Source organism: Xenopus tropicalis, chromosome 3 (genome assembly GCF_000004195.4).
Source record: "Xenopus tropicalis strain Nigerian chromosome 3, UCB_Xtro_10.0, whole genome shotgun sequence".
Classification (NCBI taxonomy): domain Eukaryota; kingdom Metazoa; phylum Chordata; class Amphibia; order Anura; family Pipidae; genus Xenopus; species Xenopus tropicalis.
The window spans coordinates 144868094-144880421 of record NC_030679.2 but is presented as its reverse complement, the minus strand read 5'-3'; the positions used below and the strand labels follow the sequence as shown (position 1 = coordinate 144880421).

Genomic DNA, 12328 nt, shown 5'->3' with positions numbered 1-12328 from the left:
GGTGAGTGACAGGAGAGGGGTAAGGGAGGGATACTCTGCAGGTGAGTGACAGGAGAGGGGTAAGGGAGGGATACTCTGCAGGTGAGTGACAGGAGAGGGGTAAGGGAGGGATACTCTGCAGGTGAGTGACAGGAGAGGGGTAAGGGAGGGATACTCTGCAGGTGAGTGACAGGAGAGGGGTAAGGGAGGGATACTCTGCAGGTGAGTGACAGGAGAGGGGTAAGGGAGGGATACTCTGCAGGTGAGTGACAGGAGAGGGGTAAGGGAGGGATACTCTGCAGGTGAGTGACAGGAGAGGGGTAAGGGAGGGATACTCTGCAGGTGAGTGACAGGAGAGGGGTAAGGGAGGGGGATACTCTGCAGGTGAGTGACAGGAGAGGGGTAAGGGAGGGATACTCTGCAGGTGAGTGACAGGAGAGGGGTAAGGGAGGGATACTCTGCAGGTGAGTGACAGGAGAGGGGTAAGGGAGGGATACTCTGCAGGTGAGTGACAGGAGGGGGTTCCATGCATCGGAATTGGTCAGTGTGGGGATCACACAGACTCCTGCCATCCTTTTGTCTCCCAGGAGCCCACACGGGTGTTAGTGTATGGGGCAGGATGCTACTTACTATGACCCAGTTCATGAGAAATCAGAACAGTGCTTAAGTGACTCATAGGAACACTGAGTACTGATTTCTGGTTGGAGACATGAAGGAACACACGGTAAGCACAGATCTTTTTTTTTTTTTGAGGATCCTAGAGAAGAAAGGGCCACATTAGCTGCCCAACCTTGGGCACATAGCCCTGAGGTGCTGTTACTTTCATTCCACATTCCTTTGCATTGACCCCGTTGCTAGCCGTAACACATGGATACGGCGGTGTTTGCCCCGGTTCCAGGTAACTGTGTGTTGAGACTGCATAGGGTCAGGTCACATTCTGCCCGGCGCCGATCCACTGGTGCAAATATGTATCAATGGTTTTTCTCTACTTCCCTGACCTGTCCCTCTTGTTCTCTTGCTAATAACTTTCTTGGGAAAGACTACGGCAACCTGCAGTGATCAGAGCATTGCACATCGCTCTCTCTCAATCACTGGAAGTTTATCTTTGTCTTAACTCATAGTTAACAGCAAACATTCCTTCTCTGTAGAGGTAGGAGGTGCCATAGTCTTTCCCTTAGACAGTACAGTATGGGGGTACAACTTATTGTGTGCCCAGAACATTCCTTCTCTGTATATTTGTATTTATACATATGGGTAGGGGGTGCCATAGTGTTTCCCTTAGACAGTACAGTATGGGGGTACAGCTTATTGTGTGCCCAGAACATTCCTTCTCTGTATATTTGTATTTATACATATGGGTAGGGGGTGCCATAGTGTTTCCCTTAGACAGTACAGTATGGGGGTACAACTTATTGTGTGCCCAGAACATTCCTTCTCTGTATATTTGTATTTATACATATGGGTAGGGGGTGCCATAGTGTTTCCCTTAGACAGTACAGTATGGGGGTACAGCTTATTGTGTGCCCAGAACATTCCTTCTCTGTATATTTGTATTTATACATATGGGTAGGAGGTGCCATAGTGTTTCCCTTAGACAGTACAGTATGGGGGTACAGCTTATTGTGTGCCCAGAACATTCCTTCTCTGTATATTTGTATTTATACATATGGGTAGGAGGTGCCATAGTGTTTCCCTTAGACAGTACAGTATGGGGGTACAACTTATTGTGTGCCCAGAACATTCCTTCTCTGTATATTTGTATTTATACATATGGGTAGGGGGTGCCATAGTGTTTCCCTTAGACAGTACAGTATGGGGGTACAGCTTATTGTGTGCCCAGAACATTCCTTCTCTGTATATTTGTATTTATACATATGGGTAGGGGGTGCCATAGTGTTTCCCTTAGACAGTACAGTATGGGGGTACAGCTTATTGTGTGCCCAGAAACATTCCTTCTCTGTATATTTGTATTTATACATATGGGTAGGAGGTGCCATAGTCTTTCCCTTAGACAGTACAGTATGGGGGTACAACTTATTGTGTGCCCAGAACATTCCTTCTCTGTATATTTGTATTTATACATATGGGTAGGAGGTGCCATAGTGTTTCCCTTAGACAGTACAGTATGGGGGTACAACTTATTGTGTGCCCAGAACATTCCTTCTCTGTATATTTGTATTCCCTTAGACATTACAGTATGGGGGTACAGCTTATTTTGTGCCCAGAACATTCCTTCTCTGTATATTTGTATTTATACATATGGGTAGGAGGTGCCATAGTGTTTCCATTAGACAGTACAGTATGGGGGTACAGCTTATTGTGTGCCCAGAACATTCCTTCTCTGTATATTTGTATTTATACATATGGGTAGGAGGTGCCATAGTGTTTCCCTTAGACATTACAGTATGGGGGTACAGCTTATTTTGTGCCCAGAACATTCCTTCTCTGTATATTTGTATTTATACATATGGGTAGGAGGTGCCATAGTGTTTCCCTTAGACAGTACAGTATGGGGGTACAGCTTATTGTGTGCCCAGAACATTCCTTCTCTGTATATTTGTATTTATACATATGGGTAGGAGGTGCCATAGTGTTTCCCTTAGACAGTACAGTATGGGGGTACAGCTTATTGTGTGCCCAGAACATTCCTTCTCTGTATATTTGTATTTATACATATGGGTAGGAGGTGCCATAGTGTTTCCCTTAGACAGTACAGTATGGGGGTACAGCTTATTGTGTGCCCAGAACATTCCTTCTCTGTATATTTGTATTTATACATATGGGTAGGAGGTGCCATAGTGTTTCCCTTAGACAGTACAGTATGGGGGTACAGCTTATTGTGTGCCCAGAACATTCCTTCTCTGTATATTTGTATTTATACATATGGGTAGGAGGTGCCATAGTGTTTCCCTTAGACAGTACAGTATGGGGGTACAGCTTATTGTGCTCAGAACATAGCTACATCTCTGTGTATATAATCTTTTATGGAGACAGGTCCGTTGCAATTTCCCTATAAATTGGTAGCGTGGCCGAGCGGTCTAAGGCGCTGGATTAAGGCTCCAGTCTCTTCGGGGGCGTGGGTTCGAATCCCACCGCTGCCAAGATTTTGTAAAACCAAAAAGTCTTTTACAGTCAACGTTCATAAAATAATTTGTAGCATATTTATGGCAATGTCACCGGTCAGACAGCTGTTTAAAAAAATAAAACTTTATTGTTTGGTGTGAGTTACAAGCCCTGCAGTCCTAATGCTAGAAGGAACTGTGGGTGGTACCTCACACCTGCCAATCAGATGTTTGATAACAAATGACAGCGATTATGTCAACAGAGCCCTCGACTTGACTTGCACTCACTCATGCAGAAAATTCTGTATCCATATGAAGCCAAAAGCAATCTAGGTGAGCTAATGGTTTCCATTACTGGAAATGTTGTTTTGAAGCATAAAATATGCCTTTATATAAAGAAAAGTAAAAAAAAAGACAACTTATTGGGCACCCCGGTGATTATAATTGTAAACCTGAAATTTAAACATTACTTCTTTATGGTTTTTTTCTAGCCCCGCCCACTTCTGATGATGTCACTTCCGGCTTGCAGCAACAGTGCTTCCTGTTTAATGGGGGTCAGTGGGTCATGGATCAGGTTGCGGATAAAGCAGTTGAGGGTCGGGTATTGGTTCAGAGATGGTAGAAATGGGGGTTGTGGGTCAGGGACACGGGTTGCGGGCTGCAAGTTGGGTTTAGGTTTCAAAAATTGGTTCCGCGCAGGACTCGTCTACTCGATGATACTTAGGGGCAGCGCAACAGGCTCTTCTGAGTAAGTTCTACTTTTTATCTTTTATTAATTCTCTTATATGTAACAGAAAGAGAGTGTGTAAGGCCCACGGAGTTTGCTGTGTATCTGGTAGCGTGGCCGAGCGGTCTAAGGCGCTGGATTTAGGCTCCAGTCTCTCTGGAGGCGTGGGTTCGAATCCCACCGCTGCCATGTTTTGTAAAAATGTACTGACTTCTGTAAATAAGGCCCATATTGTGAAAGAAAATCTAATTCTAAGCATCTTTCTATAGAATGAAAACATTCTGCTTTCAGTACAATTGTATTTACACATTATCACATGTATATTGGGTATGAACTTAGAATTATAGTTTCTTTCATAATGCATAAATAACATTTTTTGGAGCCATCTTTCTGGGACTCAGTGAGTTGGTATATGAATTTATTTATATTATTTTTTGTGGAGTCAGGTCCCGTTGTAGAAATGCCATGAGTGGGTAGCGTGGCCGAGCAGTCTAAGGCGCTGGATTAAGGCTCCAGTTTTGGGGGCTTGGGTTCGAATCCCACCGCTGCCAAGGTTTTGTAAAACCGGAATGTCCGTTACAGTCCAAGTTCATAAAATAACCGTTTAGGCAGCCGACAGCTGTTTAAAAGGAAAATGTGATTGGTTGGTGTTGGTTACAAGCCCTGCAGTCCTAATGGTAGAAGGAACTGTGGGTTGTACCTCACACCAGCCAATCAGATGTTTGATAACAAATGACAGCAATTATGTCAACAGAGCCCTTGGGAAGGCCAGGAGGTGTATGAATCTCTAGATTAACTCCTTTAAACATTTTTTAAACTTGTTTTTTCTACCCCCGTCCACTTCTGATGATGTCACTTCCAGTTTGCAGCACCAGTGCTTCCTGTTTAATGGGGGTCAGTGGGTCATGGATCAGGTTGGGTCACAGCTGGTAGAAATGGGGGTTGTTGGTCAGGGACACAGGTTGCGGGCTGCGACTTGGGTTTAGGTTTGAAAAATTGATTCGGCGCAGGACTCTACTCTACTCGATGATACTTAGGGGCAGTGCAACAGGCTCTTCTGAGTAAGTTCTACTTTTTATCTTTTATTAATTCTCTTATATGTAACAGAAAGAGAGTGTGTAAGGCCCACAGGGCTTGCTGTGTATCTGGTAGCGTGGCCGAGCGGTCTAAGGCGCTGGATTTAGGCTCCAGTCTCTCTGGAGGCGTGGGTTCGAATCCCACCGCTGCCATGTTTTGTAAAAATGTACTGACTTCTGTAAATAAGGCCCATATTGTGAAAGAAAATCTAATTCTAAGCATCTTTCTATAGAATGAAAACATTCTGCTTTCAGTACAATTGTATTTACACATTATCACATGTATATTGGGTATGAACTTAGAATTATAGTTTCTTTCATAATGCATAAATAACATTTTTTGGAGCCATCTTTCTGGGACTCAGTGAGTTGGTATATAAATGTATTTATATTATTTTTTGTGGAGTCAGGTCCCGTTGTAGAAATGCCATGAGTGGGTAGCGTGGCCGAGCAGTCTAAGGCGCTGGATTAAGGCTCCAGTTTTGGGGGCTTGGGTTCGAATCCCACCGCTGCCAAGGTTTTGTAAAACCGGAATGTCCGTTACAGTCCAAGTTCATAAAATAACCGTTTAGGCAGCCGACAGCTGTTTAAAAGGAAAATGTGATTGGTTGGTGTTGGTTACAAGCCCTGCAGTCCTAATGGTAGAAGGAACTGTGGGTTGTACCTCACACCAGCCAATCAGATGTTTGATAACAAATGACAGCAATTATGTCAACAGAGCCCTTGGGAAGGCCAGGAGGTGTATGAATCTCTAGATTAACTCCTTTAAACATTTTTTAAACTTTTTTTTTCTACCCCCGTCCACTTCTGATGATGTCACTTCCAGTTTGGAGCAACAGTGCTTCCTGTTTAATGGGGGTCAGTGGGTCATGGATCAGGTTGGGTCACAGCTGGTAGAAATGGGGGTTGTCGGTCAGGGACACAGGTTGCGGGCTGCGACTTGGGTTTAGGTTTGAAAAATTGATTCGGCGCAGGACTCTACTCTACTCGATGGTACTTAGGGGCAGTGCAACAGGCTCTTCTGAGTAAGTTCTACTTTTTATCTTTTATTAATTCTCTTATATGTAACAGAAAGAGAGTGTGTAAGGCCCACAGGGCTTGCTGTGTATCTGGTAGCGTGTCGGTTACAAGCCCTGCAGTCCTAATGCTAGAAGGAACTGTGGGTTGTACCTCACACTCATGCCTATGAGTAAGTGCGTACGCGCACGAAACGCGTCAGGCGTCCAGCTTTTAGATGGAATAATAAAGACCTGGTTTTAGCAGCATATGGTGTCCGGAGATGTTTGGAGCTCAACTGTGTATTGTACCTCACACCAGCCAATCAAATATTTGATAACAAATGACAGCAATTATGTCAACAGAGCCTTTGGGATGGTCAGTGGGCCATGGGTCGGATTGCGGATAAGGCAGTTGCAGGTCGGGTCAGCTAGTGGGGTAGTCGGGTAATGGGTCCCAACTGGTAGAAATGTGTGTTGCGGTTTAGGTTTTATAAATTAGTTCTGTGCAGGACTGGACAGTACTTAGGAGCAGCACGACAGCCTCTACTGAGTAAGTGCTACTGTTTTCTTTTATTAAGTCTGTTATATTTAATATAAAGAATGTGTGCAAGGCCCATGCCTGGTGGTTTGCATCTGGTAGCGTGGCCGAGCGGTCTAAGGCGCTGGATTTAGGCTCCAGTCTCTCTGGAGGCGTGGGTTCGAATCCCACCGCTGCCATGTTTTGTAGAAATGTACCCACTTCTGTAATATTTGTGCTGCCTGTTATAAACGCCATGCTCTGCTGTTTCACCTACAGACAAAAGGATATAAATAGAGTCCGATGGAAATTCTGCTCCTTTCTACTTACTTGTATGGGGTCGGCAGGTACACCTTGCTGGCGGGAGACAATACCACAAGTTCCCATTCCTTTCTTTTCTCTCTGTCAGTAAGGCACAAGAGAATATATTGTATGGGCCAAATTATATATATATAAGAGAATCTAATTCTGAGCATCTTTCTATCAGTAATGAATGAAAATATTCAGTTGTCTTAAAGTTATTTGCAAATGTAATTGTTACTGAAAGCACCATCCGGCTGTTGAGTTTTGACTCCTGTAAGCAGAAACCGACTTATTAACAGACCTGAAAGGGAGCTGACTTTGGCTACATTGTTTCAGGAGTCAGACATTTTTGGAGTCAAGTTTTCTATCTGTGACTCAATGAGTTGGTATTTGAATGTATATATATAATTTTTTATGGAGTCAGGTCCCCCTGTTGACTCTTTGTTAATTGGTAGCGTGGCCAAGCGCTCTTAGGTGATGGGCTGAAACATCGATCTTTTTGGGGGTTTGGGTTTGAATCCCAACACTGTGAAGTTTTTATGAAACCAGACAATTCTGTAATGCTGTCTGTTACAGTCAACTTTCATAAAATTATGCATACCCTATTTGTTGCAATGTTACCGGCCAGGCATCCAGCAGTTGTTTGAAAACAGACATCTGATTGGTTTGTGTGCATTACAAGGCCTGTACTCTAATGCTAGAACAGGGATCCCCAAAATTTTTTTTAATTGTGAGCCACACTCAGGTGTATAAAGTATTGGTGAGCCACACAAGCATGGGAAAAGTTGTGCCGAATAAGGACTACAAGAGCTATTTCGGAGCCCTGTGCGGACTGCTGGCCTGAAGGAGGTTCTGCTTGGAGTAAAATTGTGTCTCCAAGCCAGAAATAAAAAAATTAGGAAACCTAGTTTGAGGCCATTGAGAGCAACATCAAAGAGCACCATGTTGTGGTTGGTCAGTGGGTCATGGAATGGGTTGCAGATAAAGCAGGTAAGAGTCAGGTATTGGGTCACAGCTAGTGGAAATGTGGGTTGTGCGTCCGGGACACAGGTTGTGGGCTGCGACTTGGGTTTAGTTAACAAAAATTGGTTCCGTGTAGGACACAAGTCTACTCAATGGTAGTTAGGGGCAGCGCAACAACCTCTTCTGAGTAAGTTCTACTTTTTAGTGGCACTTTTTCTTTCATTAATTCTGGTTAATTGAGAGCTAGTGTGTAAGGTCTATGTTGATTGGTATTTAGCTGGTTGCGTGGCCGAGCGGTCTCTCTGGAGGCGTAGGTTTTAATCCCACCGCTGCCATGTTTTGTAAAAATGTACACACTTCTTTAACACCCGGGCTGAACAGGTATGCAAAATCCCATACAAGTTATTGCAAGTGGAATTTCCATCTGGCTTTATTTTTACCCTTTTGTTTGTATGTTTTTGTCCTGTTTCACAAAAGTGATGATGTCACTTCCAGTATGTAACAGTTTGCAGCAACAGAGGGTTGGGTATTGGGTCAAAGCTGGTAGAAATGTGGGTTGTGGGTCAGGGACACGGGTTGCGGGCTGCGAGTTGGGTTCAGGTTTCAAAAATTGGTTCTGCGCAGGACTCTAGTCTACTAGATGGTGCTTAGGGGCAGCGCAACAGGCTCTTCTGAGTAAGTTCTACTTTTTTTCTTTTATTAATTCTCTTGTATGTAACAGAAAGAGAGTGTGTAAGGCCCACAAAATTTAGTGTGTGTCTGGTAGCGTGGCCGAGTGGTCTAAGGCGCTGGATTTAGGCTCCAGTCTCTCTGGTGGCGTGGGTTCAAATCCCACTGCTGACATGTTTTATAAAAATGTACTCACTTGTATATTGTGAAAGAAAATCTAATTCTAAGCATCTTTCTATAGGTTTAAAACATTCGGCTTTCAGTACAATTGTATTTACACATTATCACATGTATATTGGGTATGAACTTAGAATTATAGTTTCTTTCATAACATTTTTTGGAGCCGTCTTTTTGGGACTCAGTGAGTTGGTGTATGAATGTATAAATATCATTTTTTATGGAGACAGGTCCTTTGGAGGTATCCTGTAAATTGGTAGCGTGGCCGAGCGGTCTAAGGTGCTGGATTAAGGCTCCAGTCTCTTCGGGGGCGTAGGTTTGAATCCCACCGCTGCCAAGGTTTTGTAAAACAGGAATGTCCGTTACAGTCAATGTTCATAAAATAACCGGTCAGGCAGCCGACAGCTGTTTAAAAGAAAAATCTGATTTGTTGGTGTCGGTTACAAGCCCTGTAAAATCCGATACAAGTTATTGCAAGTCGAATTTCCATCTGACTTCATTTTTACACTTTTGTTTGTATGTTTTTGTGCTGTTTCAGATGGAAATTCCACTTGCAATAACTTGTATTGGATTTTGCACATATATATGACTTGCTGCCACGAGAGAATTCTGCGGCGCCTCTGTCAGTAAGGCACCACAGATGGAATTGTTTTGGCCCCATATATATATCTTCATCCCAGAGCTGTTTACTTTATGAAAAAAAATCCTAAAAGCATCTTTCTGTTAATGACAAAGAAAAGCATTCAGTTGTCTTAAAATAATTTGTGAATGTAAATTCTTCTGAAAGCTTAGAATTATGGGTTCTTTCATTATATATATTAAAAATGTTTTTGGAGTCCCACCTCTGCCAAGGTTCTCTGCATTTAAATAATGCATCAAAAGCTCCGCTCTTTAAAGGGTAAGTCTGAAAAATAACATACAGAAGTGTGGAAGGGAGGTGAAGCTTTACGACTTCTGGTAGCGTGGCCGAGCGGTCTAAGGCGCTGGATTAAGGCTCCAGTCTCTTCGGGGGCGTGGGTTCAAATCCCACCGCTGCCAAGCTTTTGCAAAACCAGCATCTCTGTATCGCATTCATAAAATAATGCACACCATGTTTGTTGCAATGTTACCAGCCAGGCAATCAGTGGATTTTCTGAATAGGAACATCTGATTGTTTGATGTGTGTTCCAACAAGGCCTGTAACCCTAATACAAGAAGGAACTGTAGGATGAAGCAACAACAACGATTATTTGAAGGGCTTTTGGGCAGGTCAGGGACTATACATATCTCTCGTACACCCGGACATTATTTTTCTTTCAACCTTGTGTTCCTCGGGTAGGAAAATAAGGAAAGAGGTTATAACTAATTATGGGCAAAATTTCTACGTTTCGCCATTGGCAAAATGGGCGACAAAATTCACCACGTGTCCAAAAATTGTCGTCCGCGTCAAAAAAGAATCGTCTCGCGCGCACATGACAATTTTTTGACATGCAACATTTTCCCCATTTCGTGAATTTTTTCCGTTTTTCTCGCCGAAGTGAAACGGGACAGATTCGCTCATCACTAATTATAACTTACAGTTCACTAAGAACCTTCCTGACATTTTGTCTTTTCTTCTGTTCTACCAGTTCACTTCCTGTGGACTTGTTCTGTTACTTTGCATTATGGGATTGGCAGTAGAATTGTTACATTGTTGGCCCATAGAAGTATCTGTTCATACTGAGACACAGTTCTATTACCATGGGTCACATCACAGCCTGGGAAAATGCACTGATAATACCTCTCGGTTTTCCTGATTCCCACTCTGATTGTTTGATGTGTGTTCCAACAAGGCCTGTAACCCTAATGCAAGAAGGAACTGTAGGATGAAGCAACAACAACGATTATTTGAAGGGCTTTTGGGCAGGTCAGGGACTATACATATCTCTCGTACACCCGGACATTATTTTTCTTTCAACCTTGTGTTCCTCGGGTAGGAAAATAAGGAAAGAGGTTATAACTAGTTATGGGCGAAATTTCTACGTTTTGCCATTGGCAAAATGGGCGACAAAATTCACCACGTGTCCAAAAATTGTCATCCGCGTCAAAAAAGAATCGTCTCGCGCGCACATGACAATTTTTTGACGTGCAACATTTTCCCCATTTCGTGAATTTTTTCCGTTTTTCTCGCCGAAGTGAAACGGGACAGATTCGCTCATCACTAATTATAACTTACAGTTCACTAAGAACCTTCCTGACATTTTGTCTTTTCTTCTGTTCTACCAGTTCACTTCCTGTGGACTTGTTCTGTTACTTTGCATTATGGGATTGGCAGTAGAATTGTTACATTGTTGGCCCATAGAAGTATCTGTTCATACTGAGACACAGTTCTGTTACCATGGGTCACATCACAGCCTGGGAAAGATGCACTGATAATACCTCTCGGTTTTCCTGATTCCCACTCAAGCAGCAAATTCTTCAGAAGGTCGTTACTGTGACACCAAAGGAAATCTAGGTGAGCTAATGGTTTCTTGTACTAGAAATATACCTTTATATAGGAAAGTAAATTTAACTAAAGAGAAATCATAAGGCACCCCCACTGAATGTCATTGCCTACCTAAAGACCTTGAAAACTGTTAGGGGGCTTTACTGTAGGAGCACCACACCACCATCTTCTTCTTCCTGGATCCTCTCTACATCCCAGTCCAGGTGAAGAAAACTGATTAACTAAATGTAGAAGCAAAAAGTTGGCCTAAGGCTGCAGCAAAGATTCAAGAAGTGGAAGACGATTGCAATGTGCAGTAGTACCCTGGACCAGTCCAGTTTTCAGTAAATAGGAGCACCAGCCCATGGTCTCAGAAAAGCAACCATATCCACACATGGGCCTGCAACCTGCATTTTTGCATTCATAAATTCCACGGCGTTCTGCTTATTTATAATGGATCTGCATGTAGGACCGGGAGATAATTCCACAGCTTCACATTCCTTTCTTCTCATCTCAGTCAGTAAGGCACCAGAGAATATATTGTATGGGCCCCATTCAGATGCAGCCATGTTCCTTTACCATGTTGTAGTGTTATGCCTCTTTCAGTTAACGCATGAAAAAAAATACCAAAATTCACCACCAGGTGGTACATGGTCTATGACAATTTCTATTGTGTTTTGCTTGCAAGTCTAGCATCTAGAGGCAGGCTCAAACACTCCGACACCAACAGTTGTTTGAAAACAAGCATCTAATTGGTTGATGTGTGTTACACGTCCTGGTTAGTCTTGTATTAGACGTATGTTATTCAGCATATAACGTGGCCCGTCCAAAACCCTAATGCTAAAGGCATTGCAAACCCAAGATTTTTGTAAGAATTGAAACAGTTATGTATGGCCTTTCTGATTTACAGGCCAGTAAATCAAGGCCAAATCTGTGGGTTGCATGGTTGAGCGTCTAAGGTGCTGTGTTAAGGCTCCAGTCTGTTCGGGGGTGTAGGTTTGATTCCCACTGCTGCCAACTTTTGTAGCTATGGATCAGTTTCCTGCTCTACTGTACTGAGCCATGCTGTGCTGTTTCACACAAATATTGGGGCATATTTAAGGGTGAAAATAAAGATGGAAATACCACCACTTTCTATTTTCTTATTCAACGACTTACAAGCTTTTGTAAGAACTGAAACAGTGTTGGAAGCAGAAGGTACAGTTTGGTATCCAGTTATTTTTCCTTAACTAGCTCTGTTGTAGAACTGCCCACATACTGCATTGCTATGCAGGGCATGAAGAATAACTGCCCCAGAAAGCAACATTTGCAGAGAGTCTTTGCTCCCAACAAATACAGGAAAGAACTAAATGAAGCCAGTCTCAGAGTTCTGTGAGCTAAATCTCATTAGATAAATCATATTAGCCCATAGTTG

General features: G+C 43.0%; 6 non-coding genes across 6 annotated transcripts; all 6 read left to right on the top strand.

The window, feature by feature from the left end:
• Positions 1-2998: 2998 nt before the first annotated feature.
• Positions 2999-3080, top strand: trnal-aag. Its single transcript has one exon. It is a non-coding gene; the product is annotated as a tRNA-Leu (tRNA).
• Positions 3081-3875: 795 nt separating this feature from the next.
• On the top strand, positions 3876-3957 carry trnal-uag. Its single transcript has one exon. It is a non-coding gene; the product is annotated as a tRNA-Leu (tRNA).
• A 958-nt stretch (positions 3958-4915) lies between these two features.
• On the top strand, positions 4916-4997 carry trnal-uag. The gene has a single exon. It is a non-coding gene; the product is annotated as a tRNA-Leu (tRNA).
• Positions 4998-6477: 1480 nt separating this feature from the next.
• trnal-uag lies at positions 6478-6559 on the top strand. Its single transcript has one exon. It is a non-coding gene; the product is annotated as a tRNA-Leu (tRNA).
• Positions 6560-8386: 1827 nt separating this feature from the next.
• On the top strand, positions 8387-8468 carry trnal-uag. The gene has a single exon. It is a non-coding gene; the product is annotated as a tRNA-Leu (tRNA).
• Positions 8469-9427: 959 nt separating this feature from the next.
• On the top strand, positions 9428-9509 carry trnal-aag. Its single transcript has one exon. It is a non-coding gene; the product is annotated as a tRNA-Leu (tRNA).
• The last annotated feature ends 2819 nt before the right edge of the window (positions 9510-12328 follow it).